At 50.6% G+C, this 22,575-nt stretch overlaps 1 long non-coding RNA gene across 1 annotated transcript; it reads right to left on the reverse strand.

Moving 5' to 3' along the window:
* Positions 1-582: 582 nt before the first annotated feature.
* LOC133386516 (uncharacterized) lies at positions 583-22,243 on the reverse strand. The gene is made up of 3 exons (XR_009763178.1): positions 22,101-22,243; positions 19,445-19,508; positions 583-705 (listed from the first exon to the last, which is right to left on the reverse strand). It is a non-coding gene; the product is annotated as an uncharacterized LOC133386516 (long non-coding RNA).
* Between the last annotated feature and the right edge of the window lie 332 nt (positions 22,244-22,575).

Consider the following 22,575-nt stretch of genomic DNA (forward strand, 5'->3'; position numbering starts at 1 on the left):
AAATTTCATTCTGTTGTTTTCAGCCCAGTGCTGCAGCCTATCAAGATCCCTTTGAATTTTCTTTTTCTTTCTTTCTTTCTTTCTTTCTTTCTTTCTTTCTTTCTTTCTTTCTTTCTTTCTTTCTTTCTTTCTTTCTTTCTTTCTTTCTTTCTTTCTTTCTTTCTTTCAGGGTATTAGCTATCCCTCCCTATTTTGTATCATCTGCAAATCTGATAAGCATTCCCTGCATCTCCCCATCCAATTCATTAATAAAAATGTTGAAGAGCTGTGGGCCAAGAACTGAGCCCTGCAGTACCCCGCTCATTACCTCCCCCCAGTTTGAGAAGGAGACATTGATAAGCACTCTTTGAGTACAATTTTGTAGCCAGCTGTGGATCCACCTGATAGTTGTTCCATCCAGCCCACTGTTAGCTAGCTTGCTAATCAGAATATCATGGGTCACTTTGCCAAACACGTTGCTGAAGTTGAGATATATTATGTCCAAAGCATTCCCACAATCTACCAGGACAGTTACCCAATAAAAAAAAATGAGATAAGATTAGTTTGGCAGGATTTATTCTTAACAAATCCATGTTGGCTTCTAGTAATCACTGCATTGTTTTCAAGGTGCTGACAGATTGACCGCTTTATAATCTGCTCCAGAATTTTCCCAGGGATCGATGTCAGGCTCACTGATCTGTAGTTCCGAGGTTCCTCTTTTTTGCCCTGTTTGAAGATAGGGACAACATTAGCTCTCCTCCAATTGTCCAGCAATTCAACCATCCTCCACAATTTTGCAAAGATAATAGACAGCGGTTCTGAGAGTTCTTCAGCCAGTTCCTTGCTTAACCTACCTTGTTCAGCGATTGTGCACGCAGCAGTGCCCTTAACAAAGATGGCGGCTGAGGTTTCCCTAAGGGGCTAAAGCCTCTGCTGCCTTCTTGGCTGATGGCATGCATGTGTGCTGCGTGGGCCCATCCGTGCCATGAACCAAGATGGCGGCAGAGGCTTCAGCCCCTTAGGGAAACCTCAGCCATCATCTTTGTTAAGCGCACCGCTGTGTGCGCAACCGCAGAACAAGGTAGGTTAAGCAAGGGAATGGCGGAGCCCCAAAGCTCTCGCCTTCTGATCCATAGCAGTGATCCCGCTGCGAATTGCGGAAGGGGAGCGCTGGCGCCTGAGCCGGCCCTGTGTGTCCTTTTTTGTTTTCAGGTCATCTTGAGCTTTCTGTCAAGCCACAGTGGTTTCTTCTGCTGTCTTCCCCCTTTTTTCCTTGACAGAATTGTTGCCATTGTGCCTTTAGAATTTATTCTTTAGAAACTCCCACACATCTTGGACTCCTTTGCTCATTAGGGTTGCTTGCCACAGAACTTACTTACTTACCATTGTTCTAAAATCAGCTTTCCTGAAGTCCAGGGTATGCATATGGCTACTCTCAGCTTTTGCTTCCTTTAAAATCAAGAACTCCAGTATAGTGTCGTCACTTTCACCCAGAGGTCCCGTAACTGCCACTTCATCTACCTGTCTCGGTTGGTTAGAATCAGTTCAAGGGTAGCTGACCTCTAGTTGCTTCTTCCACTTTCTGTAGGAGAAAGTTATCTCCAACACAAGTCAGAAATTTCTTGGAGGGGCCATATTTGGCAGAATTTGTCTCCCAACAGATATCGGGATAGTTGAAATCCCCCATTACTACTACATGATCATGCCTCCTTGAAACATCGGCAATTTGCTTTTCAAAAGTTACATTCTCATCATCTCCTTGATTGGGTGGTCAGTAGTAGACTCCAACCACCACATTTCTTTTATTACTTGCCCCATTTATTTCAATCCAGATACTCTCGGTGGAGCTACCAAGCTCATCCTCCAGTATTTCTGTGCAGGGATATATATTTTTAACATAGAGTGTGACTCCGCCTCCCTTTCTATTCCTTCTGTTCTTTTTGAACAAGTTTTATCCTCCATTCGCTGTATTCCAGTCATGGGAGTCATCCCACCAAGTTTCAGTTATACCTGTCAAGTGGTATTTACTCTCCCGTATTAAAAGTTCAAGTTCATCCCGTTTGTTTCCCATATTTTGGGCATTAGTATACAGACATCGAAGACCATGTGATTTATGGCCTGGCTTCCTTCCTACATTTTTATGAAGACTATTACTGAGCCCCATTAGAGCCATTCCCCCAGTTTCTCTTACTGTGCACAAGCCTTTGTTAGTTGTTACCGCCAAGTTTACGTCTCCCTCCCCCTTAGGATTCAGTTTAAAGCCCTCCTGGTGAATTTCTCCATGCTGTGGCCAAACACATTCTTCCCAGTCCTTGTGAGGTGCAACCCATCACTTGCCAGCAGTCCATCTTCCAGAAGCGTAGCCTGTAGTCCTGGAATCCAAATCTCTCATGTCGGCACTACCTTTGCAGCCAGTCATTCACCCGGAGTATTTTTCTTCCCCTTTCCACTCTTCTAAGTACTGGAAGGATGGACAAGAAAACTATCTGGGCCCCAAAGTCCTTGAGTTTCCTTCCCAGAGCTTCAAAGTCTGCCGTGATTTCTTTGTGGCTTCGCTTGGCAGTATCATTCGTTCCCACATGGATAAGAAAGGGATACCTGTCAGCTGGAGAGGCCTATTGACCTCATGCCCTGCTTGCAGGCTTCCCATTGGGGCATCTGCCTGGCCACTGCGGGAACAGGATGCTGGACTAGATGGGCCCCCTTTTGGCTGAGCCAGCTTCAGGGATGTTCTTTTCAGCGGTTGCACTGCACCACTGGCTCACGCTTTGCTGGTGGCCTACTAAAACCTCTAGATCCTCTTCCCAGGCACTGCCCTTGCTGCTGCCACCATCCAGCCAGGGGTTACCCATCCTGCGTTTGTTCATCTGATACTTCCTACCGGGAGTGCAGAACTTAACATGTATCTGCTAAAATTCATTTTGTTGGTTCTGGCCCAGTTCTCCATCCAGTCAAGATCATCTTGGATCCTGTTTCTGTCTGTCCCTCCCAATTTGAGGTTATCTGCAAATCTGATGAGCATCCCTTTCACTCCTTGGCCTCAGTCATTGATAAAGGTATTGAACAACTCTGGGCCCAGGACAGAACCTTGCAGCACCCCCGCTTGTCACCTCATTGACTAAGGGGCCCCTTGATCAGTTTACACCATAGTAAATGCCCAAACTTGCTGTCTTCTGGGCCAGCCATGTGGGCTAAGCTGGAGCGAGTGTGCTTCATAACAGATGATCCTTCTTCAGTTGGGTACAGTGACCATGCTGCTTCTGCTCTGTGACTTCCTGGGTGCCCTTGGCCAGCATTGCATCCCTCTCTCGGTCTCTCCCACCAGAGTGGTTGGACTGCAGGGCTGGGCCTGGGCCAGACCAGGAGTCATGTACAAGGGATCCCAGTCTGTGCCCTGAACTGGGGAGCAGGACCCTTCCCCTCTTGCTCTCTGCCACCCGAAAGACCCTGTAGCAGTGGGGCTGTTGCAGGCCAAAAAAGTAACATGTGACCCTCTTCTCTCTTCTCTCTTGGGATGTAAAAGCAGGCAGAGGCAAGCCCCAGATGTGCAATTATTCAAGCATCCAGATTGCTCTCCCCCCTCCAACACTCCCTCCCCGATGCTAGAGAGCGCAAGAGAATGTACAAGCCCAGCTGTGTTGAGCTCAGTGGACATGCACAGCCATATATCACAAGAGCTAATGAGGGCACCAATATGCTGACTCGGGGAACTGGCTCCTGCGCCCAGAGAGCATTTTGCCTGGGGAGCATGAGTGCTGAGTTGGCACGAGTGCTGTGCTTGGATCTCCATGCCTGGCTCTCCTGCAGCGACTCAGCAATGCACACACAAAGTCTCTCTCTCTCTCTCTCTCTCTCTCTCTCTCTCTCTCACACACACACACACACACACACACACACACACACACACACACACAAAGAAGAGATGCTCACAGGGGAAAGATTAAGAAGGGGGAAGCCATCAAAGCCAACGTAATTGTCGAGATAACTGCTGATCGTTGAGTTTGCAGACACCAAAAAGAATGGCTGGGGTCACTCATAATTGGTAAATATTTGTCTATCTAATCAAAAGGCCTTTTAATTAACAATTTTATCCTTGCAACTGCTTTAATTTAAAGCAAGAGACGAGAGCAAAACTTTTGCAGGAAGTCAATTAAATCAAACAGATGGTGAGGGACATCCCAGCATCAGCATGCCAGGCCATCTGCCTCAGGCAGGATGGAGGTGCCAGATTGGGGGGACCTGGCGTCAGTTAGTAGGGACACCTGTGAGGAGGCCCCACAGCCAAGAGGGGCAGCCTTACTATGCCTGCCCTCCCTGCAGGGATGCTGTCTGTGGGTTTCTGGGCCTGACCCCTCCCTCCTGCTCCCTTCCTCCCCCTCTTCCTCTGAGGCCAGGCCTTGGGGGTCCCTAGAAGGTTGAGGGGGGCAGAAAGGGGCACCTCATTGAGGCTTCTGCTCCCTGTAGGGAAGCTCTACTACGTGCCTGCTTGCCCTTCCCCCTTCTTTCGAGAGTGGCACTGCCAGTGGATGAAAGGGCAGCTGCTCAACAGACAGAGGTGAACTCAAAGCTTCTGAAAACCAGTTGCCAGTAGCCACAGGAGGGGAGAAGGTTCTTGCACTCAAGTCCTGCCTTGGCCTTCCCATGGGCATCAGGTTGGCCTCTGTGAGAACACTTGAGAAGAGAAGACAGATGGGAGACAGGATAGCACTCTTAAAGGACTTGAAAGGCTGCCACACAGAGGAGGGCTGGGATCTCTTCTCGGTCATCCCAAGCTGCCTATTTGTTTCTGGGCCCAGTTCAAAGTGCTGGTTTTGACCTATAAAGCCTTACACGGCATAGGACCATAATACCTGTTGGAACGCCTCCCCCGTTATGAACCTGCCCGTACACTACGTTCATCATCAAAGACCCACCTCCGAGTTCCTACTCATAGGGAAGCTCGGAGGATGGCAACGCGGAAAAGGGCCTTTTCTGTGGTGGCCCCCGAACTGTGGAACGATCTCCCAGAGGAAATACGCCTGGCGCCATCGTTAATATCTTTTCGGCGCCAGGTTAAAACTTTTCTTTTCACCCAGGCTTTTTAATTAATTATGTTTAGTATACGCTGACATTGTTTTAATTTTTAATAATTTTTAACTTTTATATGTTTTATATTGATACATGTCTTGTACTTTGCTATTTCTTGTCTTGTGAACCGCCGAGAGAGCTTCGGCTATGGGGCGGTCTATAAGCTTAATGAAATAAATAAATAAATAAATAAAGTGCAGGACACGGAATAATGGGCTCAAGTTGCAGGAAGCCAGATTTCAGCTACACATCAGGAAAACCTACCTGTTGGGACTTCCGGGAAGGGTGACTTCGCTTGTGCCTGCTTTTGAGACGGGCTCCCGCCTCACAAGAAGCTTATTCAGATATAAATCAGTCAGAACATTCTTTTTGACTGATAAAATTTCTCCCGGGCAGGGAGAAATGTAGAGATCAACCTCAAAAGCCTGTTTTTGTTGGGAGGACTGGATTTCATTAATTTATGAGAGAAGGTTCAGCCAGCAATGCCGGACGGACTTCCGAACAAGCTCTATCTGATAATGCGACACGTTTATCTTTTCTCCAAAGAGAAAACGTACTAACAGGCAAGCACCCTTCTTTCTATTTTTTTTTACTTGGTTTAAATTGTTGCAGCAAAAAGAGATTTGTCAAATGAATCAGCTTTAAAGAACTTCTGGGTGAGCTATAACTCTTCTCTGTTATTCACGAAATTAATAGCTTATCTCTGTTTCTATTGCAAAAAGCTGTCCTGGAAGTGCATTCTAAAGATATAAACAGAAGAGGGATTTCTATTCCGAGGAGAAAAAAATAAAAAATATGAACTTTGGAACATTATATTGTCTGGGACTATTCTCTTTTTGGTCTATTTTATTTTGACGAATCTGCTTCTTCACGACGCCACTAACTGTTTTGATGCTGGGAACTAAATTTGTTTTGTATTCTTGAACATAGAGAGATAAGGCAGGCTGCTCTGTTTATACTGTGATGTCATCAAGCCTGGAATATTAACCCAATTGTTGCTGAAATAAGAAGTGGTTCTTCTTTATTCTTGTTTTGTTTTGTTTTCGTGGTTTTAAGAATGGCAATCAAGAAAGTGGCTGAGAATCTGGAAGTAATTATGTTTCAGAAAATAATGGATGAGATTGAGATAACGAAACAAACCCTGCGACAGGGCAGTAAGGAGCTGAAAATTGAACTGAGCAAAATGACGCAGGAGCTTAAAGAAATAGGGGATCCTGTGAGAGAGGAGAATGAGATCAGAGATGAGAAAAGAAAAAATAAAGGGAAGATACAAGCCCTGGAGATTGGAACAAATGTGGAATTGGAAAAGGATCTGGAGTTTATGGATATTAGAAATAAAATCTACTGTTTGGAATTTAACGTTGTCTCTGAAGAAATTAATGAAGATATTAGAGATAAAGTTATCAATGGCTTGGATAATTTTCTGGACTGGAATGACGTGATGGAGCTTGATATACAGAAAATCTATGGAATTAACTGCAGCCATGTGACAATGGAAAAACTCTCAAGAGATGAGCCAGTGCATTTTGTAAAAAAGAAGAACAGAGATATGACTTTACAACAATATTTCAGCAACTTATTTAGAATCGATGGCAAGAAAATATTTGGGATAGAGGAAATTCCCATCAGACTCTTATTATATGACTATGGCAATGACAGCAAGATTATTATGGAATACTGATAATGGAAGATTGGACACTGAAATTACTGTACTTAACAGGACTATTGAAGATGGAAGATGGAATTAATATGGATAATGGAATAATGGCTATTGAAATTATTGGACCTAACAGATTTGATGAGATGGGTTAATCGATATGTTTATTTGGACTATGGTTATGACAACAAGATTGTTATTATTATTAACGAGATGGATTAATCGACACGTTTATTTGGAGAAAAATTGATAGATATATTTCTTAAAGAACTGAAACCTCTCTTTGACTTTTTGTGGAAAGAATAAAGTAATGTTTATGAGATTTGATGATTAATTAAGATAACTACTGGAGGAAAGTGATTTTATAATATAATTTAAGAGACAGGATTGTTATATATTGTAGACCTATAACTGATCTGCGACAAATGGGAAGTCAACATTTTATTTTTTTGTTTAATCATTTTTGTTTTGTTTTGTTTTTTGTCTTGGAATGTTTTATGGCTTTGTTTTGTTTGTTTTATGAAAATCTGAATAAAAATTATTGTAAAAAAAAAAAAAAAAGGAAAACCTACCTGTTAGAGCGGTATGACAATGGACCCAATGACCGAGGGAGGTGGTGGGCTCTGCAACACTGGAGGCCTTCAAGAGGCAGCTGGACAGGCACCTGTCGGGGATGCTTTAATTTGGGTCCCTGCACTGAGCAGGGGGTTGGACTCGATGACCTCATAGGCCCCTTCCAACTCTATGATTCTGTAACTAGATGGGCCCCTGGCCTGATCCAGCAGGCTCTTCTTATCTTCAAGGCAGGGGATGTTGGCTTGCCTGGTTGAGAGCTGCCCTGGGCCAAAGTTGAGGCAAGAGATTGCAGGAAGCCCCTTCTCTCAGCCCTGAGTTCCCCAAGCTCTCTGCTGGCAGCTCCTGGTAACCCTGGCAGCCAGCCAGCCAGCCTTCAGACTCCCTCTCCCGGATTAAAATGGGCCAGTTAGCCTTTCCTCCTGGCCAGCGTGAAGGGGCTGCTGCCTCCCTCTTCTTCCCCCCCTTAATCAGGCTCGGCATACCCTCCAGCAGCAGACCTGCCTCTCCTCCTGCCTGCGCCTCAATCAGGGCCTCTTCAGCGCAGCTCCACACCACTCTCTGCTGCTGATTGCCCACTTTGTTTCCTCTTCAGCAATTGCCTTGCAGCCACCCGCAGGCAGGCAAGGCAGGCAGGCGGCTCTCCCTCCCAGGGCTCAGGCAGGCCCCTTCATTCCTCCCTGACCTCCTGGGGCCCAGGCCCCACCCTCACTTCTTGGCTGGCTCTGGCACCACAAAAAAAGGCCAGGAGCGGGGGGGGGGAGCTCAACAATTGACAAGGGGTGGGGTGGGGACAGGCAGGGGCTCCATTGGGAGGAAGTGTGTCTGTTGGAGGGGTGGTGCAGGTGAGGACAGGAGCCATTAAGTTGAAAGGGACCTCAAAGGTCATCCAGTCCAACCCCCTGCCAATGCAGGAGGAAACCAACTAGTTCAGCATCCTGCCTGTGCTTACCCCCCCCAACACTGGAGAGTCAATTGCTAGGAGGGCCCGCTCCCTAAAAGTTTTCTCCCCCCTAATGTTTTTAATTAAAATAAATAATACAGAAAAAAAATCTGGGCCCCTACTTTTTCTGCTGCCACCCTGAAGTTTAGGCTGGCTACAGGTGTGGTCCGGCCTCCCACGGCCGCCTGCTCATGTCCTTTGTGATCCCTCCGTGCACCACAGAGCTGAGCCCAGGCCCAGATGACGTCCCAGGGCAGCCGCTCACCCCAGCCTCCAGCTTCTCCACTTTCCCTTGTCCTGAGGGGGGGCAGGAAGGGCCCCAGTGGCGCTGAGGGCTCCTCTGCCAGAACGGAAGAGCAGCCCTGAAGATGCGTCCGGCTGAGGGCCAGCCCCCTTGCCCCACGCCTGGCTCTCCAGTGGCCAACTGGGCGCCTCCACAAGAGACAGCCAGTGGCTGGGCAGGAACATCAGCGCTGCCTTTGCCCTTTCAGCTGAGGGCGCCTGAGGCAGTCGCTCTCTTTCATCTGCCTGATTTGGCGCCCAGAAAAGCAAGCAGCACTCAGGAGCTGGAAGATCCCGGGAGGAGGGGTGGCGAAACCGCGGGAGACCCTCTTCTGAGGGAGGCACCACAGGACCTTTGGTGCTGGTGGGAGGGGAGTGCTTAGAGACCGAGCACATTCCTCAGCCCTGAGCCCTTTGACAGGTGAGGCGCTCCCCGCCCTGCTGCAGGGGTCAAAGGAAGCCGCCTGATAGTGAGCCCTTCGGCCGTCTAGCTCACTATGACTCCACACTGGCCAGCAGCAGCAGCAGCAGCAGCAGCAGCTGCTCTCCGAGGTTTCAGGCAGGGGGGGACCTCCTGTATGCCAGGCGGACACTGGGCCACCCAGATCCAGCCCATGCAGAGAGGGCCCTCTGCTGCCACTCTCTTTGCGTTTTTGGAGGGGCAGCCATAGAATCATAGAATAGTAGAGTTGGAAGGGGCCTATAAGGCCATCCAGTCCAACCCCCTGCTCAATGCAGGAATCCAAATCAAAGCATTCCTGACAGATGGCTGTCCAGCTGCCTCTTGAAGGCCTCCAGTGTTGGAGAGCCCACTACCTCTCTAGGTCATTGGTTCCATTGTCGTATGGCTCTAACAGTTAGGAAGTTTTTCCTGATGTCCAGTCAAAATCTGGCTTCCTGCAACTTGAGCCCGTTATTCCGTGTCCTGCACTCTGGGACGATCGAGAAGAGATCCCGGCCCTCCTCTGTGTGGCAACCTTTCATGTACTTGAAGAGTGCTATCGTATCTCCCCTTAGTCTTCCCTTCTCCAGGCTAAACATGCCCTGTTCTTTCAGTCTCCTCATAGGGCTTTGTTTCCAGTCCCCTGGTCATCCTTCTTGCCCTCCTCTGAAGGGGGCTGGTGGTGGTCAGGGCCCGGCTGAGCCCAGACTTCCTGTGTGCCCCACCAGCCTTGCTTTCTGTGCGAAGGTTTCAGGCCTCCTTGGCAGCAAGGGTTAACTCTGCTTTGGTCTCTCTCAGTTTTATGGTCATTCCAGCAAGGGGGGGGGGGGAGAAAGAAGCTGCAAAAGACGTTTCCACTTCGCTGAGCACAAATAAAATGCTGAAACTTCCTATTTCCAGAACAAAGTGGAAGCTTCCCAACTCCCCAGCCCAGTTTAAAAATACCCACTGCCAGCCCCCCTCCAAATCAATAGTGGGAGCCAAGATTTCATGCTTCTCTGAGCCGCCCCCCCTTTCTGCTGCTGCCAGCTTCGGAGGCGCTCCCCACCCTCAAGGCCTCTAGCCTTAGCTGGAGGAAACAAAGCAGGCCCCTTCCAGTGCCTGCCCCCCAGGAGTCAGTGATCAGTGGAGAAGCGGGGGGAGGGCTGGGGAGCCAGGCTGGGCAAGACCGAGCACCGAGGCCCTTGGGTGAGCAGGATGGGACCAGCAAAGCTTCCACCTGTGGGCAGGCACAGGGCCACCCTCTCTGGCCCCTATGACTGGGAGGCAGTTGCTCAGGGTCCCCCTTCCCGGAGCACTGAGGGCAAGGCAAGTCTCTGGAGGTTGGACGGTGTCCCTGAACCCTGGGAAGGGAGAGTCAACCTTGTCCAGTCGGGGCAGGATTCAGACTGAAGTGCTGCTCCTGCAACAGATTCATGAGGTGGGCCTGGATGAGTCCCCTCCGCACAGCCTCAGTGTCTCCTGCGCACGAAGATGGGTCTTAAATGTGGGCCAAGAGGGTGGGTCTCTCACCTGTTTCTGGGACACACAAGAGGCCTCACAGAGCCACTATTGGGGGGGTCATGCAGAGAGGGGCACACATCTCCCTCCCCCTCCCCTGTTCCATGTTCTTGCCTCCCTCCTTCCCTCCCTCTGCAGAAGGCCGGCCCTGGATGCCAGGCGATGGCAGACACCTCACTGCCCAGCTTGGAGATTCCTCATTTGGGCGCCACAGGCTGCTCCTGGCTTCCTGCTGCCCTTGGCGGGCCTGCCCCTGAGCTCCCCTCTGCAGGGGCCTGGGCTACCTGCTGAAATTAAGCCCCCCCACTCTGGACCCGCTGGGGAAGATGCTTTCTTTGTCAGAAGGCAACCTGCTTGGAGCTCGAGGAGCAACGGACAGCATCCCAGGGGCCTGAGCAGCAATGGGAGGGGCTGTGGGGCTCAGGCCGGCGTGCCCCCTCTCCCCCCAACACATGCTTCGCACCAGGCTATGCCGCAGGCCTGGGGGTCGAGGGGCTCCTGCTGCTGTCTGCATTGCTCTTGCTCCGGTTCAGTAACTAGGAATCACAGAGTGCCTGATCTCTCCTCGAGGGAGGCCAGCAGGGGTGTCCTCCAGCTCAGCTCCCTCCTGGCAGCAGCAGACGCACTTTCCTGGGGCAGGGACACACCCAGCCAGGATGGGCCTTCAACTCCTGAGAGGTTCAGCCCCTGGAGCCAAGGCCAGCCTGGAGCAGCCAGCTGGCTTTGTGTCCAAGTGAGCATTGCCCATGCTCCTGCGGGGGACTGGCAAGGAGGCAGCCCTGCTCCCCTGTGGCCAGCAAGCCGGGCCTCCAGTGCCACTCTGGGGGCTCTCACCTGGAAGCGAGCAAGGATGCCTGGCCCCCAGCCCTGTCCTCAGGCACTGGTACCTACAGACCCCTGTTGGCAGGAGACCCCGGTGCACAGAGGCCTTCCAGGAAGAACAGAAGAAGCGTCCTTCACACAGTGGCCAGCCAGATGTCCCAGTGGGGAGCCTGCCAGTAGGATCTGAGCCCAGCAGCAGGGCTGTCCGCACTTGTGATTCCCCGCAGCAGGTTACTGAAAGCCCCCCTGCCTCTGATCATGGAGGCAGAACCTAGCCATTGTGGCTAGCAGCCACTGATAGCCTCCTCCTCCTCCTCCATGTACCTGTCTAATCTGAGTTGGTGGCCATCATCGCCTTCTTGGGAGCGAAGCCCATAATTCCAACTCTGTGCTGTGTGAAGAAGCCCTTTCTTTTGTCTTCCAACTTTCAGCTTCATGGAATGTCCCCACTGAATTCTAGTGTGGTCTCTGAGCGAGGGAGAAAAGGACCCCCCATTTCCATCTCTGGCTTCCTCCCTCCCTCCCTGTCACCCTTGCCATCCCCTTGCTGGCCAGGCTGCTCCATTCTTTGTGGCTTGGCACCATCCTTGGCAGCCTCGCTCCCCTGTGCCCTACCCCCTGCATCTTACGCCCTGCTGGGAGCCCACTCTGGCTTCCAGCGCCACGGAAGGAGCCACGTTTAGCAGAGCCGTGGGTGTGGACATTGCCCATCTATCTCTTGGCCTGGCTCCCTCCTCCCGCTGCCCGGCTGGTTCTTCGGCACAGTGCCACTGGCCGCTTCAGAGCAGGAGGGAGACACTAGCTCCTCCCTCTCCCCACCCAATAGAGATGATTTGGTGGATGAAGCGGCCGTTCCAGGAACTCTGGGGGAAAGTGAATACTTGAGTTCTTGATGTTAACAGAAGCGAAAGCTGAGAGTAGCCATACGCGCACCCTGGACTTCAGGAAAGCTGATTTTAATAAACTCAGAACAATTGTAAGTACCATTCCATGGCAAGCCACCCTAATGAGAAAAGGAGTCCAAGATGGATGGGAGCAATTCCAACAAGGAAGAAAGGGGGAAACAGCAGAAGAAGCCAATGTGGCTTCACAAAAAGCTTAGAGGTGACCTGAAAACAAAACAGGACACATACAGGAAATGGAAAGAAGGCCAGGCCACAAAGGAAGAGTACAGGCAGGCATCACGGAATCGCCGGGATGGCGTCAGGAAGGCTAAAGCTGAGAATGAGCTGAGGCTAGCGAGGGATGCTAAACGCAACAAAAAATCTTTCTTCGGGTACATCCATCGTAAAAGACAGAGAAAAGAAACAGTGGCACAGCTACTCAATGAGGAAGGCAAAACGATAATAGATGACAAAGAAAAGGCAGAAGTGCTCAATTCCTATTTTGGCTCAGTCTTCTCCAAAAAGAGAGTCTATGACCCTCCTGGGAAACATGAAGTAGAAGGGGCAGGATTGGAGTTTGAGCTTGACAGACAAACAGTCAAGGAATACCTAATCGCTTTGAACGAGTTCAAATCTCCAGGGCCCAATATACTGCATCCTAGAGTATTGAAGGAACTGGCTGAAGAACTCTCAGAACCGCTGTCTATTATCTTTGCGAAATCATGGAGGACTGGTGAAGTGCTGGATGACTGGAGGAGAACTAATGTCGTCCCTATGTTCAAAAAGGGCAAAAAAGAGGAACTGGGGAACTACAGTCCAGTCAGCCTAACAACAATCCCTGGAAAAATTATGGAGCAGATTATAAAGCAGTCAATCTGTAAGCACTTTGAAAGCAATGCAGTGATTACTAGGAGCCAACATGGATTTATGAAGAACAAATCCTGCCAAACTAATCTCATCTCATTTTTTGATCGGGTAACCTCCCTTGTAGACTGTGGGAATGCTGTGGACATAATATATCTCGACTTCAGCAAAGATTTTAACAAAGTGCCCCATGATATTCTGATTAGCAAGCTAACTAAATGTGGGCTGGATGAAACAACTATCAGGTAGATCCACAGTTGGCTCCAGAATCGTACTCAAAGAGTGCTTATCAATGGCTCCTTCTCAAACTGGGCAGAAGTAACGAGTGGGGTACCACAGGGCTGAGTCCTGGGCCCAGTGCTCTTTAACATTTTTATTAACGACTTGGATGAGGAGGTACAAAGCATGTTTATCAAATTTGCAGATGATACAAAGTTGGGGGCATAGCTAATAATGTGGAAGACAGAAACAAAATTCAAAGGGACCTTGTTGGGCTGGAGCACTGGGCTGAAAACAACAGAATGACATTCAACAGGGATAAATGCAAAGTTCTACACTTAGGAAAAAGAAACCAAATGCACAGTTATAGGATGGGGGATACTTGGCTCAGCAGTACGACATGTGAGAAGGATCTTGGAATCGTCATTGATCACAAGCTGAATATGAGCCAACAGTGTGATGTGGCTGCAAAAAAGACAAATGCTATATTAGGCTGCATTAACAGAAGTATAGTTTCCAAATCACGTGAAGTACTAGTTCCCCTTTATTCAGCACTGATTAGGCCTCATCTTGAATACTGTGTCCAGTTCTGGTCTCTGCACTTCAAGAAGGATGCAGACAAACTGGAACAGGTTCAGAGGAGGGCAACAAAGATGATCAGGGGACTGGAAACAAAACCCTATGAGGAGAGACTGAAAGAACTGGGCATGTTTAGCCTGGATAAGAGAAGACTGAGGGGAGATAGGATAGCACTCTTCAAGTGCATGAAAAGTTGTCACACAGAGGAGGGCCGGGCTCTCTTTTCGATCCTCCCAGACTGCAGGACACGGTATAATGGGCTGAAGTTTCAGGAAGCCAGATTTCGACTGGACATCAGGAAAAACTTCCTAACTGTTAGAGCCATACGACAATGGAGCCAATGACCTAAGGAGGTAGTGGGCTCTCTGACACTGGAGGCCTTCAAGAGGCAGCTGGACAGCCATCTGTCGGGAATGCTTTGATCTGGATTCCTGCACTGAGCAGGGGGTTGGACTTGATGGCCTTACAGGCCCCTTCCAACTCGATTATTCTATGATTCTATGACCCCAGCCCTGCTTGGGAGCCAGGGGTGCCTCTGGATGGCTGCTGAGGGGCCACCTCTGGGGAGGAAGTAGTGGGTCTCTGTGCCACCCTACTATCCGTGGCGCTGACTGATGGGCAAAGCTGAGTGCTGTACCAGGACACGCTTTGCTTCCTTGCAGCCATTCTTCTGACACTCCCTCTGGTTCCTTCCTTGGGGGAGAAGGAGGAAGGCAGCAGCCACTGCCTGAAGGGGAGGGAGGAAGAGCCCTCCAGCTGTAGTGTGCTCAACCAGCTGCCACCTTTATGTCAGAATATGTGGTTCAACTCGAACTGGTGGGTTGGGACTGCATGGGGTTAAAAGGGGAGATAGAGAGGAGTCCTCCTAATTGCTAGGCTATACCTATCCTTTGATCTCCTGCTGACTCTCCTTTCCTGCTAGACTGATATGCAAAGGATGTTGACCACATCTCCTTCCTCCTTCTCCTTTTGAGAGGGAGAGCAGACATCTTCTCTTTGTCTCTCCCTCTCCTCCAAGCATGAGGGCAAACACTGGGCTCAGTGTTTGCGTCTCCAACTTAGCTAGTTAGTTAGATGTAGAACTCTTTCCTATAAAGTATGTACTTCCAGAATAAAGTAGTTATTTTTTACAAAGCTGAAAGTCTCAGTCTGACTAATTCCAGGGAAGGTGTAATCTTTAGCAAAAAACACACAAAGCTCCCTCAGGTGCTCAAGTGCCTAATTCCGCTAGTCTGCAACACTAGGCCAGGCCAGGCCAGAGAGCATGCGGCTTGCCCAAGAGTGCTGGCTCCACAAGTGCTCCAGGGCCATCTGCCTTTCCTTCTTTTGACCATTGTGGCATTCTGGTTGAAGCTGAGCTCCCTCTTGGAGCTTGGGACTACATGCTGCACCCCTCTCCTGGCATGCTAGTTCAGGGGCTTCCAGACTTTGCTGATCCTCTATGATCCCAACTGCCGTCCTGAGAAATCTGCTCAGAGAGCATTCTTCAGCCTACCCTGATGGACACAAAACCTCCAGGTGTCCCTGTGTGCGTCCATCTCTCCTGCTAGTGCTAATGGCCACAGTCCATGCTGGTGGGATTAAAGAGAACAGGTAGCATCCAGACCCACTAGGGTTGCCAGGTTCATGGCCTGAGACTGACCCTGTATCTTGAGGAGAAGAGAAAGTCAGCCAAGTGCAGGTGTTCTTGCAACTCTGTAATGGGAAAAACCACACGGTGGAATTCTCCCTCCTCCCTGCACAACTTTTAAAGACACAAAAGACCTCTGGGAGGCTGGGCCCGGCAACAAAGAGGTCTTCTGTATCTTTAAAAGCTGTGCAGGGGGAAGGGAGAATTCCACCTTGTGGTTTTTCCCATTACAGAGTTGCAAGAACACCTGCACTCGGCTGACTTTCTCTTCTCCTAAAGATACAGGGTCAGTCTCAGGCCCTAAGCCTGGCAATCTAGTCTGCAGGCCCAGGCCGTGGGGAGGCCCCCATACCTTCCAAAGTTCCACAGAGTAGCCTGGCTGGGAAAAGGAGAATCAAGTGGAATTGTTATTTATTTTGGTGCCTGATTACGGTGAATAGGTCTCACTCCTGCTGAGGTTTTGCAGGAAAATGTTTCCTGATTAGAGTCTGGGGTTTGACAAAAGAATGCTAATATTTCTTCATGGCTGTGTTTGGGCCCTCTTCACGGTCAGTTCACTACAGCAAGCCCTGGGGTTTCAGAAAAAGAGGCGGAGAGCTGAGAGACAGGCAGTTTGGCATTGGGAGACAGAGAGAAAATTTGGAGTTGGCTGTCCCCTGAGGACAAGTTGGCTCCGTCTCTGGGAATCGTCTGCCTTATAAGGGTGGCTATTCACCTCCACCGACACCCTGCTTGTATACAGTATTGGAAAATAAAGCAAATATTACCAAACCACTCAAAGCCCCCAATGCTTTCTCACGCAGCATGGAACACCCTGCGCACAAGCACACACACACACACACTCTGCCAGGAGGGCACACCTCATGAAATCAGCCCTAGAAGTTTATTAAAGAGCCCCAAAACCTCAATGTTTTCTTAGGTTTATTTGTTGGTTTAAATTGTATTTATATGCTGTGCCTGAATTAGTTTTTATTCACACTTTGGTACACTGCCTGGAATCTTTTGGTGAAGGGTGGCAGGAAACATTTTAGATAAACAAATATCTTAGAGCCATTCCCAAGATCGGTCTGCAAGCTCTCGGGAAATCCGCCACAGAAGTATTTTCCACCTTCCATTTTTCTATGCAACTCTTAAAGGCACAGAGACTTTTTGGGATGTGGATTGCCCACTGAGTTCCAAGGTGTGAGTTACCACATTTTTTTCTCTGTGTGCCTGAAATTCAACTGGGAGATTTCCCCCATCATCTAAGTTTCATGAAAGGGGAAGCTGTACCTGATGGATCCCTGCCTGCCATGGAGGCAGGCAAAGCACAGGACCCCCTCCAGAAAAACACAGGGGAAGGTTGCCAGGACCCCAGTTCAAGTGATCTCTCCTGGCTTTGGCACTCTTGGCCCCCCGGCTGCCCTGACCTAGACAGAGCAAAGCCCCCCGCCCAGCACCACGCGGCACCTGGACCATCCATCTCTGGGGGCCCAGAAGGGCCTGCTCGAAGCCTAAAGTGTTCTAGGGTTCACGGGAGATTCAAAGCAGACGGCTGTCTGTCTCCACAGAGAGGGAGAGCGAGCTCTAAAACGGGCCACTTCACCTCAGCCCCCTTCTGCTCAACACTGTGTCCCATGAGACGCTGAAGTCGAGAATAAGAATTGCAGGGAAGGTCGGGCAGGGCCAGAGCTCAGGGCAAACCGAGAGAGACCCCACCCCGCCACTGCCAGTCAGGGAAGGCCATTGTAAGCCAGATGGCCCAAGGGTCTCCCTCAGGGTAGGCGGCCTCTTCCGTAGAAGGGCAACCGGAAGTGGGCAGGTGGAGCGCTCAAGCCAGCCCCCACGGGCCTCTAGGTTCTACTGCTCCAGCCAAAGAGTGGGGCAGGGAGGCCTGTGGCTAGGATGCCAGCCTGTGTGGGTCGGAGTGCTCGCCTTGCCTTCACTTCCTGCCCTGCCCAGGCCTGAGCCAAGGAAAAAGGCCGAGTGGCTTGCTGACCCTTGCTTTCCTAGCTCCCCGGGAGCAGGAGGCTGAAGAGGATGGGCCTACCTTGGCCTGAGCCAGCTGCTTCTTGGATTTGGCCCTGATTCGGGGAGTTGTTTATTACATTTGCATCCCGCCCGCCCTCCGAAAAGGAGCCCAGGGCAGCAAACAACAAGCAATAAACAGCAAAGGCATCTCAGAAACAAAGGTTTCCCTTCCCCAGGCAGCGTGGAAGAGCCTTCCCTGGATGGAAGGGGAGTTCCAAGAGCCTGGCCACCTCCCTCTTCCCCACCCCACCCCGGCCTCTGTATTGGCAGCATCCCCTGGCAGTGCTTCGCAGGGGCCACCCGCCCCCCCCCCCCGGCAGTAATCAGCTTAACAGCCTGGATCAGCACTGCTGTTGGCCTCCCACAGAGGGCCTGAGTAGGGCAGGTCCTGCAAGGCGTCCACGTCCCTGGCACTCGCTGTGGAGCCAGAAAGGCTGGCAAAGGCCTCCCCAAGGATCCTCCTTGGACAACATAACAGAGCAGCCTCCCTCTGCCATCCCGTCTCCCAGCCCTCATGGGGGGACCCCATGGTGCCAAGGGTGCAACATTGATTTAGCCAGAGTGGGTGGTGGTGGTCCAGGCTTCACTGTGCCCCCATACCTCTCCCTCCTGCCCCCTTAGTTTCTCAGGCCTGCACTCAGGAATGAGTCTCCAAAGATCTTCCAGGGAGCTGTGTGCTGCTTGCCACGTTGGTGAGAAAGCCAGGTCAGCACTCTGCATATGTTCAGAGGCACTCTCTTCTCCTGTATTGCATCATAGATCTCAGGGCAGAGTTCTGGCATGTTCTGATGCCAAAGGCCACTTTCTCTTGATCTGCCCAGCTGCCCAGGACGGAGACACCCTTGTTTCCCTTTCCTCTCCTCTGGGGTCTTCTCCTCCTTCCCTTCCCAGCCTTGCCCCCTCCTTGACAGGCAGCACCTGAGCAGAGGGGGGTGACAGGAGCAATAGGTGCGTCCAGGCGCACCCCCCACCCCATCCTGGCACTTGATTAGGCCACGAATCCATCTGTCAGTGCCCCCCCCACTGCCACCCGACACTCTTTCCATCATTTTTACAGATTTATTTTACAATAATTTAATTCCATCCTCAGCGCCAGGAAGACGGATTGGCCTACGATGGGATTGGGGATTCAGAGCCGGCATCATAAATTTGCTGCCTCTGTGCTGCCGCTGCCATCACACTCTTGGTGAAGTTCGCAGCAGAGCCCTGGACGAGAGTCTTTAAACAATGAGAGATGGGCCGTAAATCTCCCGGCCAGGCTCCCTCCCGCGGGGGGCTTCTGCCACCCTGAAGCTGAGCAAGAGGATTTTCTCTGCTCTCAGCCTCTCTTGCAATCTGCTTCCCTCTCAGCAACAGGGGCCTCCAAGAAACTGCACCTGCTTGTCCCCGTGTGCTTGAAGCGGTGGCAGCCTGTGGGTCAGCAGCACCAGATGGAAGCATGGGGTAGTGGCAAGCTCTTCTCCCTCTTAGGCTCTCAGACCAAAGCTTCCAGTCCTGTCTAGGCCTGGGTCCCCACCAGTTCTGAGGCTGTCTCCCTCCCCCCTTCCCTGTGGGCAACCTTCTTGGCAAGAGCCCGGCCCCTCCCAACTCAGCATCCTGCCTGGGGGGCCACGTGCCTCTGCATCCCTGTCCTTGGAGCAGCTGTGCCTTCTTGAATTATTTCTGTGCCCTTTCTCTTTGGTCCGTGGTGTGTTTCTGATTCATGGCATATTTTTACATTGTGGGTGTTTGTGCAGTGTGTTCTGGATGGAGAAGTGGGGGATAGACTCCCCCCTGCTCTAAACTCCCCTTTATGGTTGTCAGTTGGTAAATTCTGTTACAGATTCTGAATTAGCATCCGTTCTTAAGCCAATTTCAGGCAAAAAGTCCAGGGTGATCAACGGGATACTAACAGCAAGAGATGCTCTACTGATAGCTTGAGATCTCTCTCCAGCCTAAAATGTTGTACAAATATCAGTGTTACACTTGGAATATTATACTGGTGGTGACTGACCAGGAATGAGATCTTGGAGTCGTAGTGGATAGCTTCATGAAGAGGTCGACCCAGTCTGCAGAAGCTGTGAAAAAAATAAATATCATGTTATGAATCATTAGGAAACAGATTGGAAATAAAACATAATGCCATTACATAAATCTATGGTGCAGTCGTGTTTGGAATTCTGTGTACAGTCCTGGTCTCCTCACCTCAAAAAGGTTATTGTAGAACTGGGAAAGGTTCAGAAAAGGGAAACCAGAATGATCAGGGGGATGGAGCAACTCTCCTTTGAGGAAAGGTTGCCGCATTTGGGGCTTTTTAGTTTAGAGAAGATCCTCTGTGGCGCAGAGTGGTAAGCGGTGGTAACGCAGCCGAAGCTCTGCTCATGGCCGGAGTTCGATTCCAACGGAAGGAGGAAGTCGAATCTCCGGTAAAAGGGGTCAAGGTCCACTCAGCCTTCCATCCATCCGTGGTCGCGGCATATGCTGGGGGGTAAAGAAAGGCCGGGGAAGGAACTGGCAATCCCACCCCATATATACGGTCTGCCTAGTAAACGTCGCAAGACGTCACCCTAAGAGTCGGAAACGACTCGCACTACAAGTGCGGGGATACCTTTACCTTTACCTTTAGTTTAGAGAAAAGGCAGTAAGAGGCAACAAGATAGAATCATAGAATCATAGAGTTGGAAGGGGCCTTGTAGGCCATCGAGTCCAACCCCCTGCTCACAGCAGGAAGTGTATACAATGATGCATGGCGTGGCAAGAGAGAGTGGACGGAGAAAAGCTTTTCTCTTTCTTTCCTAATACCAGTTGCTAGAAACTGTAGGAGGGGAGAGTGCTTTTGTGCTGAGGTCCTGCTTGCAGGCTTTCCAAAAGAGGCATCTGGTTGGCCATTGTGAGAACAGGATGCTGGACTAGATGGGCCCTCACTGGCCTGATCCCGTAGGCTCTTCTTCTGTTCTGTCTCATAAGACTCTTTGGGGACATCCAGTGAAGCTGAACGTTGGAAGATTTAGGACAAAGTACTACATAGAGCCAGTGTGGTGTAGTGGTTAGAAAGCTGGACTATGACCTGGGAGACCAGGGTTGAAATCCCCACACAGCCATGAAGCTCACTGGGTGACCTTGGGCCAGTCACTGCCTCTCAGCCTCATGGAAACCCTTTTCATAGGGTCGCCATAAGTCGGAATCGACTTGAAGGCAGTACACACTGCATAGTTAAACTCTACAATTTGCTCCCGTAAGACATAGTGACTGCCACCAACTTGGGTGGATTTAAAAGGGGGTTAGAGACTTTCATGGAGGAAGAGACGGCTGTCAGTGGCTATTAGCCATGGTGGTTATGTTCTCCCTCCATGTCAGGGGTGGCATGGCTCTGAATGCTGTTTGCTGGGAACCACAAGTGGGGAGAGTGGTTGTGCTGGGGTCCTGCTTGTGGGCCTCTCTTTGGGGCCTTTCTGGTTGGCCATAGGGAGAAGAGCAGGCTCCTTGGGCCTGACCCAGCTGCTGCTGCTGCAGGGTTGTTCTGGGGTTCTCATGAGTTAGCAGAACAGATCCTCTGAGCCTTGAGAAAGAAAATGGACTGCCTTCAAGTCGATCCTGACTTATGGCTACCTGTGAATAGGGTTTTCATGGTAAGCGGTCGTCAGAGGGGTTTTCCCCTTGCCTCCCTCTGCGGCTAGTCCTCCCCAGCTGGCCAGGGCCTGCTCAGCTTGCCACAGCTGCACAAGCCAGCCCCTTCCTTGTCCGCCACTGCCAGCTGGGGAGCAACTGGGCTCCTTGGGTCTATACTTCTGAGCCTTACAGAATAGTAAAACAAAGAAACACCGAGAAGAGGAGGGGTGTGTGGAGATGCTACTAAACAGAAAGCAAAGATGGCAGAGCACGTTAAGATGGCAGGCACGTCCGTGCATCTCATCCAAAGACAGGCTAACTCTGAATCGCCTCCCTGGAACTCCTCGCCACCTGGGGAAGTGGGTAGTCAGTAGCACTGCTCTGATGATGAATGCTTTGCCACTTGCTGCCGCCGCCTCCTCCACGCCATGCCACACGACTGACATTAACAACAGGTGAAATTAACAACGGTTGTAACAAATCAAGCTTGTGCCAAATAAATGGGAACCAAATGAAGGAGATAAGAGGAAAGGATCCCGAGGCTGGTGCTAGCTACCCTAAAAGGGGGGGCAGATTCACTCACCTGGGGGAAAGGATGGGGCCTTGGGAGAGTCTGTCATGAGAAATTAGCCCCTCTGGCCAACACTTGCCCCACCAATCTCACCTGCTGAGGGTGGAGCCAGAGGAGAGCAGGGTCTCTCCCGGTGGGAGAGAACTACACATGGCTGAGAGGCTCAGGCTCAAACCCACCTCTGCCCAAATATGCCCTGAGGCCATGCTTCATCTTTCAGCCTCAGTTTGCCATGTGTAAAGTGGGAATATAATCACAATCCACTTTGCAAAGAAGTATGCAAACAGGAAGTGCAAAAATAGGAAGTGTTGGCTAGAAATGATTGGTGTTCTCCACCGACACCCCCCCTCCCATGCCAGCCTTCGGAGGGGGAAGAGAATAGCACTAGGGCAGAAGAGGATTGGGAGCTCTTGACCGAAGGGATGGCATTTGGGGAAAGCGTGACACCAACGGGCTGACCTCTGTCTACTGCTGTCTGGATTTGACCTACTTTGGTGCCCCTCAAGAAACTTCCGTTCCTTCTCTGCCCTTCCATGCTGGAAGCAACTGAGGCTGCCGTATTTCCTGGGGCTTTTGATCCCTTGCCCTTCCTCTGGGAGGGGTGGCTCTTCAGCCTCAACTTGCTGGACGTCGCTGGCTTCTTCAAACACCGATGGGGGTCAGTCAGGTGACCAGCTCCAGCTTCCTTGCTGAACTTGGAGGAGAATGATGGTGGCCGCCCTCCAGACATGCCTCTGCGCTTAGCTCAGAAGGCGCAAGGCCAACTCAGCCAGGCACAGGCAGCCCATTGCTGAAGGGCACCCTGACATATCTGCAGTCTGCACACACTCGTGGGCTGCACCCTCCCTCTTCATTTTAAAAAACATCATAGTGGTTTACAAGAAATAAAAACCATATAATAGAAACCATTAAAAATACAACAACTGCAAAGAGGCATCTTCTTAACTGCCTGCATAAGCCTGGCG

Source organism: Rhineura floridana, chromosome 6 (genome assembly GCF_030035675.1).
Source record: "Rhineura floridana isolate rRhiFlo1 chromosome 6, rRhiFlo1.hap2, whole genome shotgun sequence".
Classification (NCBI taxonomy): Eukaryota; Metazoa; Chordata; class Lepidosauria; order Squamata; family Rhineuridae; genus Rhineura; species Rhineura floridana.